The 20,174-nt window shown below is 44.5% G+C and overlaps 1 protein-coding gene and 1 long non-coding RNA gene across 8 annotated transcripts in view; one reads left to right on the forward strand and one right to left on the reverse strand.

The window, feature by feature from the left end:
• LOC146811566 (telomerase protein component 1-like) overlaps positions 1–20,174 on the reverse strand; it is a 1,575,504-nt gene that overhangs the window by 839,459 nt on the left and 715,871 nt on the right. The gene's annotated exons all lie outside the window — the stretch shown is intronic.
• LOC146811570 (uncharacterized) lies at positions 9,298–15,671 on the forward strand. Its single transcript, XR_014966742.1, has 2 exons — positions 9,298–9,802; positions 13,116–15,671. It is a non-coding gene; the product is annotated as an uncharacterized LOC146811570 (long non-coding RNA).

The raw sequence follows: 20,174 nt of genomic DNA on the forward strand, positions 1-20,174 counted from the left end.
TCACGAGCCAGAACTCTCCTCGCCCTTATAGCCTCTTGGAATTGCAGTCGAAATTGTGGTAATGTGTCTCTTTCCCCTAAACATCATAGGCAAACCAGAGAAAAATCAGCCCAGAATGACCTTTGATTTACGCAAGGGCGGTAAATCCTCACAAACTGCTGCCTCGGACTCTGAGCTGGACGCTGCTACTCCGGCCCCTATCGCTCTGGAAAAGACACTGTCCGCAATCCAGGCCAGTCTGCAGTCCATTGACGGCAAAATCAAGGCCCTCAATGGCCATATGGACCACTTCTCATCAAAACTGGACAAACAAGCAGCAAGGATTAGAGAAGCTGAACAGCGAATTTCGGATGCCGAAGATGGCCTACAACAAGTTGCCGCCAAAACCACGGACAATGAAAATCTACTGGTGGTAATAAAAGCAAAAAATGAGGACATTGAAGCGCGCTCTAGGCGCAATAATGTGCGAATTTTAGGCCTGCCGGAATCCACGCATGTTGGACGACTACGTCGAGACTATGCTTCGAGATATCTGCGGAGCTGAAAACCTTTCCACTATGTTCGCCATCGAGCGGGCTCATAGATCACCGGCGGCGAGCCCGCCACCCGGTGCCCCCCCCAGGGCAATCATCACACAATTATTGAATTTCAGAGACCGAGATACAGTATTGCGCATTACTCGTCAGAAGAGCACCATTCACTATCAAGGTAATGTTTTATCATTTTATCCCGACTTCACGGCCACCGTTCAGGCTGCGCGAAAGGAGTTTCAGGGGGTCAAAAAACTGCTAATGAAAGAGCAAATTCAATATGCCATGCTCTACCCAGCTCGCCTACGTATAGGCGCAAAGGCCAACGCCAAGACTTTTACAAACCTGAAGCTGGCTATGGACTATGCCAAATCTCTGCGGCGCGAGCGACACTCTCCAGCCAACACCTACGATGTTGATGACTGATCAGGGGGAGCTCTTAGTGCCCTCAATGACCTATCCCGCTGTAGAAGGCAAAGTACTAGTAAAAGCTATTATGGAATATTGATGCATTGTTTGACAGATCTGATGAGCCCGCACAGGGCTTTTGTAAGTCTACATGATGCAACGCATATATGTGCTATGTTCTTCCAACAGTGATCTTTATTGTAGACCCACATATTCATGTCTTCCCACTGCAGACAAGCAGGGTGGGACTCCTTTCTTCTAAAGGGTTGGCTGAGCTCCATATCTTTAGTTTGACGCAGCTCCTATTTTCACAATCTTGGTAAATGCCCTTGCTCTTAATGCCGCTTCACACGTCCTTCCTTCTAGGCCCGGCTGGATGGGTCGCATATAGGAGCTTTCCAAATTACATTGGCGGCCCCCTCCCGCCTTTATCTGGGAGTGGTCTGTGCCGCTACGTCACCCAATGGGTGTAACCCTCACTAAGTTCTCTGGTATTTTTTCTTTTCTGGGGCTGGTTATGTCAGTGGGACTTGTCTTTGGCAAATTGGGGCTGCTTAATTGGGTGGAGGGAGGGAATGGTTAATTGTTGTCTGTAGTTGTAGGTACTGTGATCGGATTACATGCCACAGTTCGAGTCCTCACCAATATTTGCACTGACAACCAACAGTCAAGCACTCAGGGTGTGTTGAGACCTCCGGGGACTGACAATGGGTGAAGCGTATAAATGCATAACGTGGAACATACGCTGTCTCAACACCCCCAAGAAAGTCCGCCAGGTGTGGTCATATTTAGATAGACATGCTGTGCAAATCGATTTTTTGCAAGAATCACATTTGAGTAAATTCACGGAGCTAAAATAGCACATAAGTACGCGAGTTTCCGTTTTCATCCTATTTTAACTATTCCAGAGGGGTGCTTATACTAATCCAAAAGGGAGTATCGTTCCTGCCTATACATACCTGCATTGATACGGAGGGCCGCTGGGCCATGGTTCAGGGCAAATTGGGTATGACGCTGTTGACGATTATTAATATGTACGGTCCCGTGGTGGACGACCCAATACCCTTTATACACATGCTCAATGTTCTACGCTCATGGCCTGAGTCTGCAATCCTATGGTGAGGCGATTTAAACACACACCTCAACCCCCAAGTTGATAAATCAAATCCATCAGGAGCACGCACTATCAAGGTAGCTCAATGTATTCGTGAAGCCATGGCGGAAATGGGTCTGGTGGATGTTTGGCGCTTGCGCAATGCAGAGGTTCAAGAGGGTACACATATCACCCCTGCATACAATAGTTGGTCCCGGCTGGACTACTGGCTGCTGAACAAAGAAGCTAACGGGTGGGTCACACAAGTACATAACCTTTCGCGCACTCTATCGGATCATAACCCCGTCAGTGTGAGTATTTGTATCCCCACAAACCCACGCCGCCTCTTCACCTGGCGTTTCCGTGCTGAGGCATTACTTGATCCCTTATATAATGAGGCCATCAGGACAGCTATTATACAATATTTAGAATTGACTGTGGGCTCAGTGGAAAGTCAGGCCACACTTTGGGAGGCATTTAAAGTGACAATACGGGGGGGGGGGTGTATCAGTACCACAGCGGGGATTCTGAAAGACATTAGAGGTCAACTTTACAAAACAGAGAAGGCTTTAGGTGAGCTAGTGAACACACCATCTGCAGAATCACTAGCTCGCGTCCACAAACCTCTGGCAGTATACGATACGCTGGCTGAAACAGAGGCAAGATACATAGCACGTCGACATGTGGCCTGAGCATATGGTGAAGGGGGCCGACCCGGTAGGAACTTGCTCTTTAAACTGTAATTCCGGTCCAAACACTATCAGATAGTCCAAATAGTTGACCCTCACGGTGGAGGGAATATCACTCCTCAAGCAATAGTTGGTCAATTTAGACACTACTACTCGGAAATGTACACCACGCGGGGTGGGATGGATGACGCGGGGCTGGACGACTACTTATCAGACATAGCCTGTGGGGGGAGCAGAATCAACCGCGAGAGGAGGCGAAAGGAGAGCACACACACCAAGAGGCCCGCGAATAGCGCAGAACTATCTCAGCGCTACCGGCTTTGCTGTCGTTGTCCTGGAAGCCTGAGGACTACAATTCCCAGCCTCCTAAACACCACTGGGGCACTTCCGCCCGCCGTCGCGCCAGGAGGTGCACAAAAGCGCGAGGCTCCATCGGTGGAGCGGGGGAGCAGAATCAACCGCGAGAGGAGGCGAAAGGAGAGCACACACACCAAGAGGCCCGCGAATAGCGCAGAACTATCTCAGCGCTACCGGCTTTGCTGTTGTTGTCCTGGCAGCCTGAGGACTACAATTCCCAGCCTCCTAAACACCACTGGGGCACTTCCGCCTGCCGTCGCGCCAGGAGGCGCACAAAAGCGCGAGGCTCCATCGGTGGAGCGGGGGAGCAGAATCAACCGCGAGAGGAGGCGAAAGGAGAGCACACACACCAAGAGGCCCGCGAATAGCGCAGAACTATCTCAGCGCTACCGGCTTTGTTGTCGTTGTCCTGGCAGTCTGAGGACTACAATTCCCAGCCTCCTAAACACCACTGGGGCACTTCCGCCCGCCGTCGCGCCAGGAGGCGCACAAAAGCGCGAGGCTCCATCGGTGGAGCGGGGGAGCAGAATCAACCGCGAGAGGAGGCGAAAGGAGAGCACACACACCAAGAGGCCCGCGAATAGCGCAGAACTATCTCAGCGCTACCGGCTTTGCTGTCGTTGTCCTGGCAGCCTGAGGACTACAATTCCCAGCCTCCTAAACACCACTGGGGCACTTCCGCCCGCCGTCGCGCCAGGAGGCGCACAAAAGCGCGAGGCTCCATCGGTGGAGCGGGGGAGCAGAATCAGCCGCGAGAGGAGGCGAAAGGAGTGCACACACACCAAGAGGCCCGCGAATAGCGCAGAATTATCTCAGCGCTACCGGCTTTGCTGTCGTTGTCCTGGCAGCCTGAGGACTACAATTCCCAGCCTCCTAAACACCACTGGGGCACTTCCGCCCGCCGTCGCACCAGGAGGCGCACAAAAGCGCGAGGCTTCCTCCGCGTCGCGGGACGCGCGCGGGCGGCGCCGGGAGAAGCCCGGGACAAGGGCGGGACCGTCTGTGGCCGTCCGGGGCCGACGGAGGCCGGGCTGGGCCACACCCCCTGAATCCTGCAATCTAGACTCACCGTAAGATTTGTAACGTATTGTATGGTAAACTCTATTTTAAACTGTAACTTTCTTGTTTATAGTACTTGCATACCAGTGCCCCTCCACTAGTCGTACCCATAAACAAAAAATGTCCGTAACACCGCCTGCACAACCAACCAAAGGCAAGAATACATCAATGGGAGGTTTACGTAAAGGAACATTGGATCATTTTTTGGCTAAAGCGGTCTCAAAGTTAGACCACGAAATAGCGGACTCTGAACGCCGTCTGTCTTCTGGCCTACCTCCTAACAAACGTTCCTCTTTGGGCATTATTCAAACGATTCCCTCACCTACAACACACCATATGGTTAATATCTCTGCTTCAATCAACGACCCGGGTATTCCCCTACTTTTGCAAGATCAGTCACTGATAGTAGATACCCCAAGGGAACTTGTTATTATTAACTCTAATGTGAACCCTTCTTCATATTCCACCTTGGAAGGGGTCTCACCAAGTATGTCACCGAAATTAAAATCAAGGTCTAAGAAAAATATCAGCCCTTCCAAAAACTCTAGACCTGGGGTTACACTGAAGAGAAAGCGGGGCGGTGATGGAGTGAAAGGTAGTCGCCCAAAAACATCTAGAGTACCTCTCAGTCCTCTACAAAACAAAAATATTACATCACCTATTGTGCCTGATCCAAATGATGGTTTAATTCAGAGACTTGAACATCTTGTGAAATCCTTATTATTACCGCTCTCTGAGAGAATCAAAAGGCTAAATGAACAACTAGATACCTTAGCAGCCATATCTTCTTCGAACAGCAATTTATTGAAAGACTTGGTTATTTCTCAAACCATCGATGGCCAGAGGAAACCATTAGATATTATTCCTATAGGAGATGTTTCACTGCCACCTAGAGTTAACATACAGCCTCCGGTTACTTCTGTAAATGCGTTAATCCCCATAGGAGAGGGGAAAAAATTAGTTCCCCCAAATATTCCAGGACGGCAAAATACTAATACCATTAGGGCGCCAACCCCGAATAAGCCAGTGCAAAGAATGGATGAGCACATTGACTTACCACCTGAGTCAGCCCCCTACGTTGCTATACTTACAGGCGTACCAGAATTAACATCAGGAAAGAAAGAGGGGTTTATAGACCTTAAAAATAAAGTAATCCACTGGTTAAGCAAGAATAGACTTTTGCCCCCAAATCTTAATGGCGAGATTCTATTTGTGAGAAGGTTGACTTGGCTCGGGTGTAGGCCCAAAGACATAGAGGGTGATATTGTAACTATAAATTTCAAAAATCAGAGAGTAGTTACTCACATAGCGGATTGGTTTCTTGAAAGAGGAGTGGAAGGAATATCAACTCGCGTTTTGAGCTACTTCTACCCCCAATCCCTTCTCACCCCCTGTATTAACACCTTCACTCGCAAGGTATCTAGAAATATTAGATCAGCCCCAGCGCTCCAACATCTAAGAAACACTAGATCTGTCCCACTGTATCAACATCCTAGAAATTCCAGCCGCTGGACGGCTCCTTCTTCTTTCTCACCCTTCTTAGATAGGTCCCATCCTCATCAACAGCAGCACACACATAATATATTTCAGTACCCACTTTGGACCGTTCCTGTTACAAATCGCTTTGAGGTACTGACAGGCTTAGAAGACCCGGATTGACAGATGGAATTCAGCCCGGAAGTCTACCCCTATGGAGCTCCCACTATGCCACTTAATACCCATGCTACTACTCTCTATTCTGGCATGGATACTACTAATACCTGTAACAAGGGAACTCCAATTTATGAGGTATCTAAAGATCAGGTTCAAATTAATAATGACAAATTATATGCTGGGCCCATTTCTAAATCTGATTGCATAACCTATCATAGTTCCCCTTCTCCTCAAATTATTATAACCAGAGATAAAACCAAAAATGACCCCCTAATGAGGGAAACATTGGATGCCCAAACTATTATCTCATGGAATGTTGCGGGCCTCCTAAATAAAATATCGCACCAACCCTGGTTAGATATAGCTACTAGCTATAGTATTATTTGTCTTCAGGAAACGTGGGCCGTAGATGAACTCCATATTTCAGGATATCAGACCTTCCATGCACCTGCACAAATAAGCTCACAGGGGAGAAATAAAGGAGGTTTGACCATATATGTCTCGATAACGCAGGGCATAAAAGTATTGAGATACATATTTACTGAGTACTATCAGATTTTAAAAATTAGTTGGGGGCAGGTAAAATTTCTGACCCTCATCAATTTTTATAATAATATCCTAATTAACAATCTAGAAAGCCAGATCGATAAACTTATGCAGAGTGTTAATATTTTTAAGACCCAGAAAAAAGATGAGTCGGTGTTGATCTGGTTGGGCGACTTTAATTGTACCATTTGCCCACACGGTTTTAAAGGCATTTGCGGCCTTGGTAAACATAAGGATGACAACCCAACTCACTTCGTCCACTCTAAACTGGGAAACGTTCTTAACAATATGCTTTTCCATTTTAATCTGTGTTATATTAATGAACTATGCATCCCAAATATTCCTTTCCAACCAACTTTTCATGGGCGGGGATGCAATTCGATTATTGATTTTACTCTTATATCTCCAACCAATGAAGGACTAGTATATGCTTGGGAAACACTTAAAGTCCCTTTTAGTGATCATTACCCAATATCCTTCAACTTGAAAATTAGAAAGATTCACGAGATTTCTGTAGATAAGTTTAAGTACCATCCTAACATAAACTTAGCCACTAAAAACGGCTACTCAATAAAATGGGATAGGGTAAACCCTGTGGATTTTTTACATAGTCTAATGGGAACTTCCCAACCTGAAATATTTGCCTGTCTGACAGAAACAGAGGAGTCATCAGAACTTATGACTTCCTTCTTAAAAATCCAATCCGAACTCAAAAAACTGTTAACTAGAGAGCACCAACCTAATTCTAAAATTGGCCACGGTTGGTTTGACAAAAACTGTACCAAAGCACTTCAAGCTCTCAAAAGGGCATTGCACGAAACTATCAAATCTCCAGTTGAGATTATTAAAGCCAGAAAACTGTACAATGTGGCTATAAAAACAAGGAAACAGACCTTAAGGAAAGAGGCTTGGTCGGCCCTACTAGAAGCCTCTAAATCCAAGGATAATTTAGCCTTCTGGAAAGTGGTAAATGCCCCCTACCTACAGAAAAACCAGACAGACACTATAGATATGGCCATAAATGGGGAAACTTGGGTAAACCACTTCAAACATTTATATGACAAAGCTGAAAACCTTGACTATGGTAATCCCTTGATCGATGGGGTAGTCATCCAACAATCTACAACTCTGTTGAATACATTCCCGCTAGGCATAACTTTTAACTGCTCGGAGATTATGAAAGCAAGCAAAGACAGTCCTTCAGGCAAAGCGCCTGGTCCCGATGGAGTCCCGACAGATGTCTACAAAGCTGAGATTGATCTTTGGGCTCCCCTGTTAACAAATGTTTTAAACAATTCTAATCGACACGGGTTCTTACCATCTTGGTCTGAAGCCATAGTCGTTCCAATTTTTAAAAAAGGAGACAGAAATGACCCCACCTGCTACCGGCCAATATCACTTTTAGATGCATTAATGAAGGTAGCAGCCCGGGCAATCCTAAATAGAATACAACTTTGGGCAGAAGAAAATAAGGTATTATCACATCTGCAGTATGGATTTAGCTCAGGCAAAGGGACTATAGAACAGAGCTTAAACCTGGCCTTAGTTTTATCAAAATACACAGGCAAAAAAGGGAAATCTTTTTGTTACTTTTGTGGACTTGAGTTCCGCTTTTGATTGTGTGAACCACGAGATACTATGGTCCATACTATCTAAAATGGGTATAGATTTTAACATTCTCCAATTTATAAAAACACTGTATAGAGACGCAGGCGCCAGGGTACGCAGGGAAACCAGGGCGAGTGTTCCGATAAATTCCCTATCAAGAGAGGGGTGCGACAGGGGTGCATTTTAGCACCCCTCCTTTTCACCCTATATATTAACTCCATTGGCCAACACCTAATGGAATCACAGCATGACTACCCAAAGATTTTGGGAGCTTCGGCCCCAATATTTCTCTATGCTGATGATGCTGCCATCATGTCTCGAAATAAGATCGGTCTCCAGAGGGCTGTCCTGAAATTTGCATCTTATATGAAAGAACGAGGGCTAAAAATTAATATCTCAAAAACATACACGATGGCCTGTGGTCCTGGAATAAAGAAAGTGCCTTGTTCAATCTTTTTAGACAACAGGAGGATCGAGACCACAGACCAATTCTCCTACCTTGGAATACATTTTGATAGGAAGGGAAATTGGCATGCAGCTATTAATGCCAGAAATTTAGCCTTCACCCGAGCAATAGGCGCCCTCAAACAGTTTTCAGCTAAATTAGGTGGCAGACCAGTGAAAGAGCTGATTGTACTTTATAAAGCTAAATGTTTTTCTACTGCCACCTATGGAGCTGGTCTCTGGGGCATTGAAAATTCACAACTGATACAAAAAACAGAAAATCAGTTTTTGCGTTATTTATTAGGAGTTTCCAAATCAACATCGATTTACTTTATGCATATTGAACTGGTGTAATGGCAGGGTTTTTGGCTTTATTTAGCAGTGATAATAGATCATTATTCTTGCTCGCATCTAGTATAGGCATTCTTAGCCTGTGTTGGCCCTTTTAAGCCCTTTTTCCAGACCTAGAAGAGGATAGCTGCTTAATATGCCTTTATTCTTGACTTTAACCTGTCTATTGCCTATTGGCTTTGACATATTAGACATATTGGTATGGTTCATGTAGGTATTCTGACAGAGCTAAGGAGCATTTCACCCCTTTCAGGCCTACAGGCCTAGAGCTAGAGGGACTCCATCTTGATGAAGCTGAGAGGCTTTTCAGGGCAAAAGCAATGTTTATAGTTATAACTGTTGTTCGCCCTAAGCGGACCGGAGAGAACCGGCCAGAGCTGAATCTAATCAGGAATTGTTCCCGGGCTCAGGTCTCTAGACGAAACAAGCAGACTGGTCACTGTGGGAGCGTCTGGCGCAAGGAGCCTGGGGCATGGGATTGGTGGGAAGCAGCTGCTGGCTGGAACTTTCCATGACGAAACAGCATTCTATATCAGTGAAGTGCAGAGGCGGAGTCAGTGAGTCAGTCAGAGGGCAGTCGAGGAGAGAGTCCAGCAGAGAAAGGAGAGCAGTGGAGTGGAGTTGGCAGAGAGAGAGAGAGAGAGAGAGTTCAATCTGGAGAAGAGCTGAGTTGAATATTGAGCTGGAACTGAAGGAAGCAGTCAGAAGCAGTTGCTTATCAGGAGGAGGTGTGAATAGCTGGAGTCTGAAGTAATGCCTTTTAGAAGGGACGGAGGAGAGATCGTGGACTAACCTATGGGAGCAGATGGAGTTAATTGGACATTGGCGCAGAGACAGAGTGAATAAGCTAGTAGAATGAACGGTGATCAGAGCGGCAGGAACCATTAAGAGTGAAGACGCAAGGTGGAGAGACAGTTCGTGTGGGGGAGAGGAGTCCAGAGGCAGAGCGATCAGCGCAGAGGTGTACCCAAGAGTGCAGGAGAGAGAGAGAGCATGAGATGAGCCAAGGCACAGACGAGAGAGGAACCCAGATGACAGCTAGAGCAACACTTCACACTAATAAGGTGATATCTCTTTCATCACATTAGCTACACTTAATCTTTTCCCTTTCAGCGGAGTGTTCCTGTTATGTGTAATCCTTCTCTTTTAAGTAGTGTGTTCTACCTATAGCCTTTGTTAGATTTGTATTAATGTTTATATTACTGTAATAAATGACCCCCAGTTTATAACAAACTGGTGTGTAGCCCCTATTCTTGTTCACTGAAGGTAAATGAAGCTCCTAGGTGAGCACTAGGCGCGTGAATGGATGAGTAATCCCAATCAGGTAAGTGGTGATCACATAAATAGGGAGTGAGTGGACCTTTGATGCCAAGAGCAGGTAATACACAATAATCTGGACCCACATTCAAAGTTATTATTGTAGTTTCATCCCGAGTAGACAGCTGAGATAATATCCCAATATATATATATATATGTATAGGTGTTCATAGGAATGTGGTCGTCGTTGATATGCGGCGTTAATGAGAGCGCTGGGGAGGATTACCAGCGTGTAGGACTGCCGGATTGCAGCCCGTGTATAAGTGAGAGCGGCGGGAGGGATACCGCCGTGTAGGTTTCGCAGGATCGCGAACGATTTGGGAGAAGAGAGCACTGGGTTCTGCAGGCCCGTGTGTAGATACGCCGGATTGCGTGTCAGATCTGCTCTAGGGTAGAACGGTCTGGGTCAGGGCGACCGCGAGGCCAACTGATGTGAATAAAATATGGTGTAGGGTATGGATATCCCTAGTAATCAGTGAGTATTCTTAGTATCCCTATAGATTTAGTGGTGTTCTTAATAATATGAGCTTGTATATTGCGAGTTCCCTATCCTCAGGTAGGTACCAGGTGCCTGGATATAGAGGAGTCCTGAGGACGGAAGGTGAGTACGTTTTGGCTGGGTCACAGGGGCCCCTGGGGGCTGATCCCATCTAAACAGAAAATCCAGCCATTACATTTTGGCGTAGTCGGACAGTTTACGAATCCTGTGTGACCTCCATGTGCTTAGATTGTTTCCCATGTGTTGTGAGTGAGTGCCATGAACGCCATTACATTTTGGCGTAGTCGGACAGTTTACGAATCCTGTGTGACCTCCATGTGCTTAGATTGTTTCCCATGTGTTGTGAGTGAGTGCCATGAACGCCATTACATTTTGGCGTAGTCGGACAGTTTACGAACTCTGTGTGCCTGGCCATGTGCTTAGAGAGTTTTCCATGTGTTCTGAGGGAGTGCCCTGAACGCTAGTTCCATCTGGCGTAATGTTGCAGTTTATGTAGCCTGTTAGACCTATTGGCTTGAACAGTTGCAGCGTGAGGAGATTGTATTACATCATGGCATTTGGTTTATTCAGGGTGGAAGGAATGGTTTTCATCTTGGTGTTTAAACTGTCAGAGTTGAAGGATGACATTACATGAGGAAGCCAGTTACATCTATGTGATGGTCCAATTGTATAATTGTGTGTAAAAAATGCTTTTAAATTGCCCATTTACTTGCTTGCTGCATCTGCTTATGCTGTGCAATGTGAAATGTGTTCATTGTTCTATGATTTGTGGAGTTCTGTGAATATAGCTCCTTGTAAATATGACTTGTGAATAGCGCCATATTAATGTGACTTGTGAGGTGCAGGTTCTCATGTTGATTTATTGTGTTCCTTGTGCATTGCGCCTTGGATACATTGTTTGTGAAAAGATTGTCTTGTACATATGACTTGTGAATAGCGCCATATTATTGTGATTTGTGAGGTGCATGTTCTTATGTTGATCTGTTGTGTTCCTTGTGCATTGCGCCTTGGACATGTTGTTTGTGAAAGGCTTGTCTTGTAAATATGGCTTGTGAATAGCGCCATGTGGTCATGGCTTGGACAGGGCATGTTATCATTACGTTTGGCAGGAGAGAGCTGGATCTTTCTCGGGTGCTTGGGGATAACGTTTTGAAAATATGTGTACGTGTTATCTGTAAACGTGAAGAGATGTGCTCATGACTTTCCCATGTATCCATGGACATTGGGGAATGATTGTGCTTGAGCTGCCAAAGGGTTAATATCTTGAGTTGAGATGGCAGCCTTTATTTTTTACATGCTGTCAACATGCATGGTTATCTGACCTGACTATAAAGGTCAGTGAATTATTTTAAGGATTTTTGATGGTTTGATTTTGACTTTTTTTTTTTTTTTTTTGGTTCCTTGGTCAGCCTACGTGCTTTGTCAGTTTCTTGACGGAAAGGTAACATCTTGTGTTTTGAGAAGGGTTCTGTTCATTTCATATTCCTTTTGAAATGCGTACGTATTTGTGTGGGTTCACCTTGGAACCGATGTGGTTATAAATCAACGTTTACGGAGAAAGCTGTGAAAGATGGCCCGTTAGAGTGCACGCTGCGGAGCTGTTTTCATTAATTATTTCTTTGAGGGTTTTCCATCTAGAAAGGAATGTGCTGGTTGCAATGATCACAGGTTGAGAATAATCAATCTTGCCCGACAGTGCATGGTAACATGTGCTTTTAATTAGTGAAAGGCAACCGTGTGCCTTTGAAAAACTATAAAATGTAACATTATTATTTTCCCAAATGTAAATTAAAATGTATTCTTTTATAAATGTGTCAGCAAAACATTAAATTAAATACAATGTTGAAATGTATCTGCATTTTATGTTGTTTTACAAATTATTTCTCTTTCAGCAGCTGACAATGGACCATGTTAATTCGTTTTTTTTTCCCAAATGCAGAATGTATAATCTTGTGTGCATAAGTTAGTTGCCCCTTTCTAAATAAGTGCCCATATTTTAAATGTCTTGCCTTTAGCTGAATTAGTTAGACACAAGTCTTTTTAGAAACTGGAGCTTTTAAGTAGCAGTACATTGTAACAGAATTGTTTTTTTTTAAAATGCTACCTTTCGTTAGTTAGCACAATCAGGCCTGGGAACAAAACTTACAAGGAATTTGTTTTTTGACCTTGGCAGACCAGCTGGTCTGCGCAGACGAATTCTTTTTTTTTCATTCTGCAGGCTCCGATCACGTCCCTGTTTCGTTATGATTGGCTATAATCCAATTTTCTTCCGCGCACGGCTTGTTTATATAAGGGCGGGGTGGCCTTGCTCTTCCCTTGAATTAGTTAGTTGCAGTGGGCCTGGGCGGGCTTCTCTGATAGGCTTGCAGTGCCCTGCTCCTGCTGTGAGATCATCATTTGGCAGTGATGTTAGGCCCCACTGAATGAACTTAAACATTAAATTTTGAATGTTTTTAATTAATTAGACTATTTTCTTTTCGATAATGAAAGGCACCCGGGGTGTTTTTTAAATGGTAAATTTTATTTTACAAGAATAATGATACTTCTTCTCTTGTTTCTAGGATTGCTGCAGTTGGGGTGCGTGCGTGCGTCTGCCCACTCCCTTTATTTGTTTTAGCTTTTTATTTTCATGTTATTATTTTAGTTTATTGTTTTGGATGATGGAACCAGACCAGACCAGACCAGACCAGACCGGGTGATGGATGGCCGCTTTGGAGGAAGTACCGAGGATGCAGGGTGGTGGCCTACACTGAAGAATTTGAACATTAACTAATCGCTTGGACAATCAGGCCCCACTTTTCAAGCACAAACAAAAAAACGTGTCACCTATTATTAAGTTATTTAATTCCCTGGCCTGCAATTTTGACATCACTACAAGCAGGCCCCACTTTTAAAAAATTTTTGTCACCTATTATAGTTTTTTCCAAATGAAGGACTTTTTTTTCCCTGGTGGTGCACACATGTGTTCCACAGTATGTAAAATCTTGTAGAAATTGGGTTGTTTTTTACTGTTCTTATATTTTACTGGGTGGTTACCTTAAAATTTGGATTGTTCTGGGTAGAGTGTTTTTTAGTATGATTGTGTATTAATGTTTGCCCAGACCTTGCAATTGTATTTCTCGGATTTCACTTTAAATTGACAAATGTCAGCAGGTAGGCCTCATTTAGGCCTATTGTTATTTTCATCTCACATATTAGCACCTACACCAATAGTTTCATGAGTCATCATTGGCTTAAGTTGCCTATAGTACGTAAGGCTCATTTAGGCCCTTTCTTGTTCTCTCATTAGGAGTTGAAACACATTTAGTTCTTAAGTTGACAATGGTAGGTAGGTCTCATTTAGCCTTAAGTTGTCCGAAGTAGGCCCATTTAGGCCCCTTGCTGTTTTCATTCAACACATAAGTCCCTACATCACTAGATTTCACCAGTTATCATTAGAAGTTGAGGAACATTTAGTTTGAGGATGCTTTGGTTAGTTTCTTTCGTTATCAGATCCAATCTCAGATATTTTCAGCATTCGAGTCAAGGGTGCTTTGATTTGTTTTTAGGTTTCTATTCCCTACAATTGAGTTTCAGGTGGAATTTTTTTTTTTTTTTTTTTTTTTTTTTTTTGAGTTGTCATTGTTTTTAGGGAGTTTTTTAGGTTTTGATTTGTTGATAGATTTTGTTGATGTTTGTTTATTTAGATGTTATTGTTTGTCAGATGTTCGCAAGATAAGGATCTAAGGGTGGATGGCAGAGATATTTAGCAGTGATATAGATCTTAGTCTTGCTCACATCTAGGATAGGTATTTTTAGCCTATGTTGGATAGATTATGTTGATGTTTGTTTAGATGGTTGTTGTTGTTTATAAGATGCTCGCAAGATAAGGATCTAGGGTGCAATGTAATGGCAGGGTTTTTGGCTTTATTTAGCAGTGATAATAGATCATTATTCTTGCTCGCATCTAGTATAGGCATTCTTAGCCTGTGTTGGCCCTTTTAAGCCCTTTTTCCAGACCTAGAAGAGGATAGCTGCTTAATATGCCTTTATTCTTGACTTTAACCTGTCTATTGCCTATTGGCTTTGACATATTAGACATATTGGTATGGTTCATGTAGGTATTCTGACAGAGCTAAGGAGCATTTCACCCCTTTCAGGCCTACAGGCCTAGAGCTAGAGGGACTCCATCTTGATGAAGCTGAGAGGCTTTTCAGGGCAAAAGCAATGTTTATAGTTATAACTGTTGTTCGCCCTAAGCGGACCGGAGAGAACCGGCCAGAGCTGAATCTAATCAGGAATTGTTCCCGGGCTCAGGTCTCTAGACGAAACAAGCAGACTGGTCACTGTGGGAGCGTCTGGCGCAAGGAGCCTGGGGCATGGGATTGGTGGGAAGCAGCTGCTGGCTGGAACTTTCCATGACGAAACAGCATTCTATATCAGTGAAGTGCAGAGGCGGAGTCAGTGAGTCAGTCAGAGGGCAGTCGAGGAGAGAGTCCAGCAGAGAAAGGAGAGCAGTGGAGTGGAGTTGGCAGAGAGAGAGAGAGAGAGAGTTCAATCTGGAGAAGAGCTGAGTTGAATATTGAGCTGGAACTGAAGGAAGCAGTCAGAAGCAGTTGCTTATCAGGAGGAGGTGTGAATAGCTGGAGTCTGAAGTAATGCCTTTTAGAAGGGACGGAGGAGAGATCGTGGACTAACCTATGGGAGCAGATGGAGTTAATTGGACATTGGCGCAGAGACAGAGTGAATAAGCTAGTAGAATGAACGGTGATCAGAGCGGCAGGAACCATTAAGAGTGAAGACGCAAGGTGGAGAGACAGTTCGTGTGGGGGAGAGGAGTCCAGAGGCAGAGCGATCAGCGCAGAGGTGTACCCAAGAGTGCAGGAGAGAGAGAGAGCATGAGATGAGCCAAGGCACAGACGAGAGAGGAACCCAGATGACAGCTAGAGCAACACTTCACACTAATAAGGTGATATCTCTTTCATCACATTAGCTACACTTAATCTTTTCCCTTTCAGCGGAGTGTTCCTGTTATGTGTAATCCTTCTCTTTTAAGTAGTGTGTTCTACCTATAGCCTTTGTTAGATTTGTATTAATGTTTATATTACTGTAATAAATGACCCCCAGTTTATAACAAACTGGTGTGTAGCCCCTATTCTTGTTCACTGAAGGTAAATGAAGCTCCTAGGTGAGCACTAGGCGCGTGAATGGATGAGTAATCCCAATCAGGTAAGTGGTGATCACATAAATAGGGAGTGAGTGGACCTTTGATGCCAAGAGCAGGTAATACACAATAATCTGGACCCACATTCAAAGTTATTATTGTAGTTTCATCCCGAGTAGACAGCTGAGATAATATCCCAATATATATATATATATGTATAGGTGTTCATAGGAATGTGGTCGTCGTTGATATGCGGCGTTAATGAGAGCGCTGGGGAGGATTACCAGCGTGTAGGACTGCCGGATTGCAGCCCGTGTATAAGTGAGAGCGGCGGGAGGGATACCGCCGTGTAGGTTTCGCAGGATCGCGAACGATTTGGGAGAAGAGAGCACTGGGTTCTGCAGGCCCGTGTGTAGATACGCCGGATTGCGTGTCAGATCTGCTCTAGGGTAGAACGGTCTGGGTCAGGGCGACCGCGAGGCCAACTGATGTGAATAAAATATGGTGTAGGGTATGGATATCCCTAGTAATCAGTGAGTATTCTTAGTATCCCTATAGATTTAGTGGTGTTCTTAATAATATGAGCTTGTATATTGCGAGTTCCCTATCCTCAGGTAGGTACCAGGTGCCTGGATATAGAGGAGTCCTGAGGACGGAAGGTGAGTACGTTTTGGCTGGGTCACAGGGGCCCCTGGGGGCTGATCCCATCTAAACAGAAAATCCAGCCATTACAACTGGGCATGCTGTACATTTCAGATATTATTAAAATTGCGCCTATACTGCTGTGGCATAAGATTTGTGTTACCCCTCAGACCCAACTAAATAGAGACTTAATCACTGATTGCCTCAAACTCGATGGATCAACCAACATCAAATGGCTTACGTACGTAAAAAACATGCTGACTGATCTTGACCACTCTGAGTTCTTTACGAGGCCTTCTAGTATGGAAATGGCATCCAGGAAGACGCTAAGAGAGTTGGCCCTAAACCATCTAACAACTAATAGATGGAACCTGGAAAAAACAAAAAATACAGTTACTGATTTCCAAAAAATAACCATGCATGAAGGGCTTCAAAACTATTTGTTAATTCAGCCTACCTGTTATGCCCGAATGCTTCTGACTCGTCTCAGATTTGGTAACTTTTTTCGTATGATTACTTTCCCTGTCTGTAATATTTGGTCAAATGAACTCCCACTATGCCCTTGTGATGACACCTCTGCCCAATCAAATATCCACTGTGTTCTATTCTGTAAATTTTATCAGCTGCCCAGGGGGGCTTTCTTGAAACCAATTTTAAAGACTTGGGGAATTCGCACTTGTAGACCGCCCATGATTAGGTTACTACAGCTGGAAAATGAATGTATTATTTCTGCAGTAACGAGTTTTTTAAAGCTGGCTGTCAAGTTTCGGAACTCTATGCAATCATCCTAAATATGCACTTTATGTTATTAACAATTTTTATAACTGGGGGATTGCCTAGACTGACTCTGATTATATAAAAACAAAATCTTTTTATTCGTTTTATCTGTATTATATATGCATGTATTTTTTTTTAATGTATGCTTTTATGATTTTACTCTGAAAATCGAATAAAGCTTTCTTGATTGATTGATTGACATAGCCTGTGCATGGTTATCGGATGCCCACCGAGAGTATCTGTGTCAGCCCATAGACGAAACTGATGTTAGAGAAGCTATTCTCTCTCTTCCTAATAAGGCCCCTGGCCAGATGCCCTAACAGCAGAATTCTATAAAACCTATGCAGATCTCCTCGTTCACCATCTCTTAGAAATGTATGCGGAGGCTCATGAGTCCGGGATTCTACCTCCCTCTCTCAGACAAGCCCTGATCATCACCCTTCTTAAAAAAGACAAATCACCCACGCTATGCGAGTCATATCGTCCCCTATCACTGATTAATCTGGATGCAAAAATATTAGCGAAGATTTTGGCCACAAAAATCCAACCTTTAATGCCTCTTCTTGTGCTCCCTGACCAGTCCGGGTTTATCCCAGAACGCTCCACCTCCCACAATCTACGTATCATCTTTGCTATGTACCACATTCTTAATCCCGAACTATCAACGGCTGCTGTCATGCTCGACGCGACTGAAGCGTTTGACTCCATAGAGTGGAGGTATATGCTACGCATATTACAAAGAACGGGGTTCATGAGTGTCTTGACGAGATGGATACAGATCTTATACACAGACACGTCAGCAAGTGTGCGAGTAGGCAGACTCACCTCGGAGCCTTTTAATATCGAACGAGACACCAGAAAGGGATGTCCCCCCTCCTATTTGCCCAGGTATTGGAACCGTTAGCTTGTAAAATCCGCCAACGGCATAGGGAATCTGCTCTCAATTTTAATCACCGGCCTGTCGGCATTTCCACGTACGCATACGACATGGCCCTGCTCATTCGTGACCCTCAGCAGCACCTGTCCCCAGTCCTCCGAGAATATATTAGATGTGGCCTATTCTCTGGACTCATGATCAACTGGGAGAAAACGATTATTATTCCATTGACGACAGTTACGTCTCCACCGCAGTTGGAATACCCATTGGTGTGGACAGCAGACCCGGTTAAATATTTAGGTGTCTCGGTGCACCGCAACCCCAACATTGTAATCAGAGAATTATGGCCAAGCCTACAGCCCTTTAGTGGAACAAGTGGATAGGTGGCTACATCTTCCTCTGTCCCTGGCAGACCGTATCGCAGTAATTAAAATGGTTATCCTTCCACGATTTTTATACCTTTTTTGTTACATCCCGATCAAACTTACGAAATATTTTTTTACAACAGTGAAAACTCAACTTTTGAGATTAGTACGGGGTGACAAACAGCCCAGAATTAGCTGGCACACACTAACGCTCTCTAATGAAACAGGAGGTTTTGCTGCACCCGATTTCTATGTGTACTATCTCTGCGCACAGGCCCAGTACGCTTATTATTGGTTCCTGGACACACGACTTTATACCGCACATCGCAGTAGAAGACGGGGATGCGCATCCCATACCGCTTGCAAGCGTCCTAACACATACTCACAGACACACGCCAAGAATTGAAATGAACACCATTGACACCACCTGGATCCTGGCAGGCAATTGGCAAACGCGCACACAAACTCCCCTTAAATACACCTGCCCTGGGCCATCATGCGGCCTTATCCATCACTCAGGAACAAGGGCCCATTTAAAGCTTTAAGAGATGCTGGCATCATGCATTTGCGCGATCTCTATCCTGAGGGTAGTTACATCACAGGGAACGATCTGGAATACATTCAAAATTCCAAGTACCAAAATACCGCCTGAAACGTGCAATCAAGGACCATTACCCTGATTTCCCTCATGAGCCCACTACACTTCAATCACTACAACTACTATTAGTAGCCCCAACCAGGGAAAAAGCTGATAACCAAGTTATATAGGGCTGTGCAAGAAGAAACGGTGTGAGGGCCAGACAAAAGGTTTTGAGCGATGGAATACCATATTGAATCCCCAGATTACTCTGACAGAATGGGAGCAAATATGCATGTTAACAGGTCACCTCACACCTACTGGTAATCTGCGTATCATTCATTTTAAATGTATCCATCAATAGTACCATACCCCAGTCAAATTGTACAAAATGAGCCTCAGAGACTCCGATCAATGTAAGCGTTGTGGGCAATCAAATGCCGATTTTCTCCACCTCGCGTGGCAGTGCAGAATGGTGTTTAAATATTGGGAGAGGGTGGCGGAATGCATACACACTATGAAAGGAATCGTTCTACAATGCACACCTCTGGAGTGCCTACTTGGCTATGTCCCCCAGCTGAAGGCCACGCTGGGCAGGTTTGTTAGGGTAGCCCTCTTGCTCGCCAAGCGGCAGATTATGTTCACTTGGGAAAGTAAACTTGTTCCGAAAACGGATGACTGGATTAAAGGTCTAGTGTACTGCCATGAAAAGTTGGAATTGTTTGCTGAGAAACTGCCTGTAACGTCTAGACCTAAAGATACCTGGGAACCACTAAGACAATACTTATCACTCCAGACCCATGATGAAAATGTGTGACCTGATTGTCTATCTATAATATTGTATTATCCCGTTCCTCTGAGTGTATGTAATGTTTCACTACGGTAGGACCGTTATTTCGCATGTATTGTAAAATCTGATCACAGACTGTATATTCAACAATTGATGGACAGAATGCAGAACAATGTCATACATTCACCCCAGTACAGAGATCTGGGCCTAAATCCATCGTTTTTTTGCTCACCATGCCATTCCAGTTTGAACCCAGCCATATGCAAAGCAGTCTTGACCCTGTAACTCATGGGAACAGTCCAGCCCGAACAGCCAAGCCAGGTCCTCCCTGGACTGGAAACAAGCATCCTAGGACCGGTTTCGGGGTTTCACCCCTCAGCCAGGATAGCTTGATTCCAGTGGCATGGAGAGCACGGGACTCATGTCTGAGCATACCCGTCCCACTCGGG

Source organism: Triturus cristatus, chromosome 7 (assembly GCF_964204655.1).
Source record: "Triturus cristatus chromosome 7, aTriCri1.1, whole genome shotgun sequence".
In the NCBI taxonomy this organism is placed as follows: domain Eukaryota; kingdom Metazoa; phylum Chordata; class Amphibia; order Caudata; family Salamandridae; genus Triturus; species Triturus cristatus.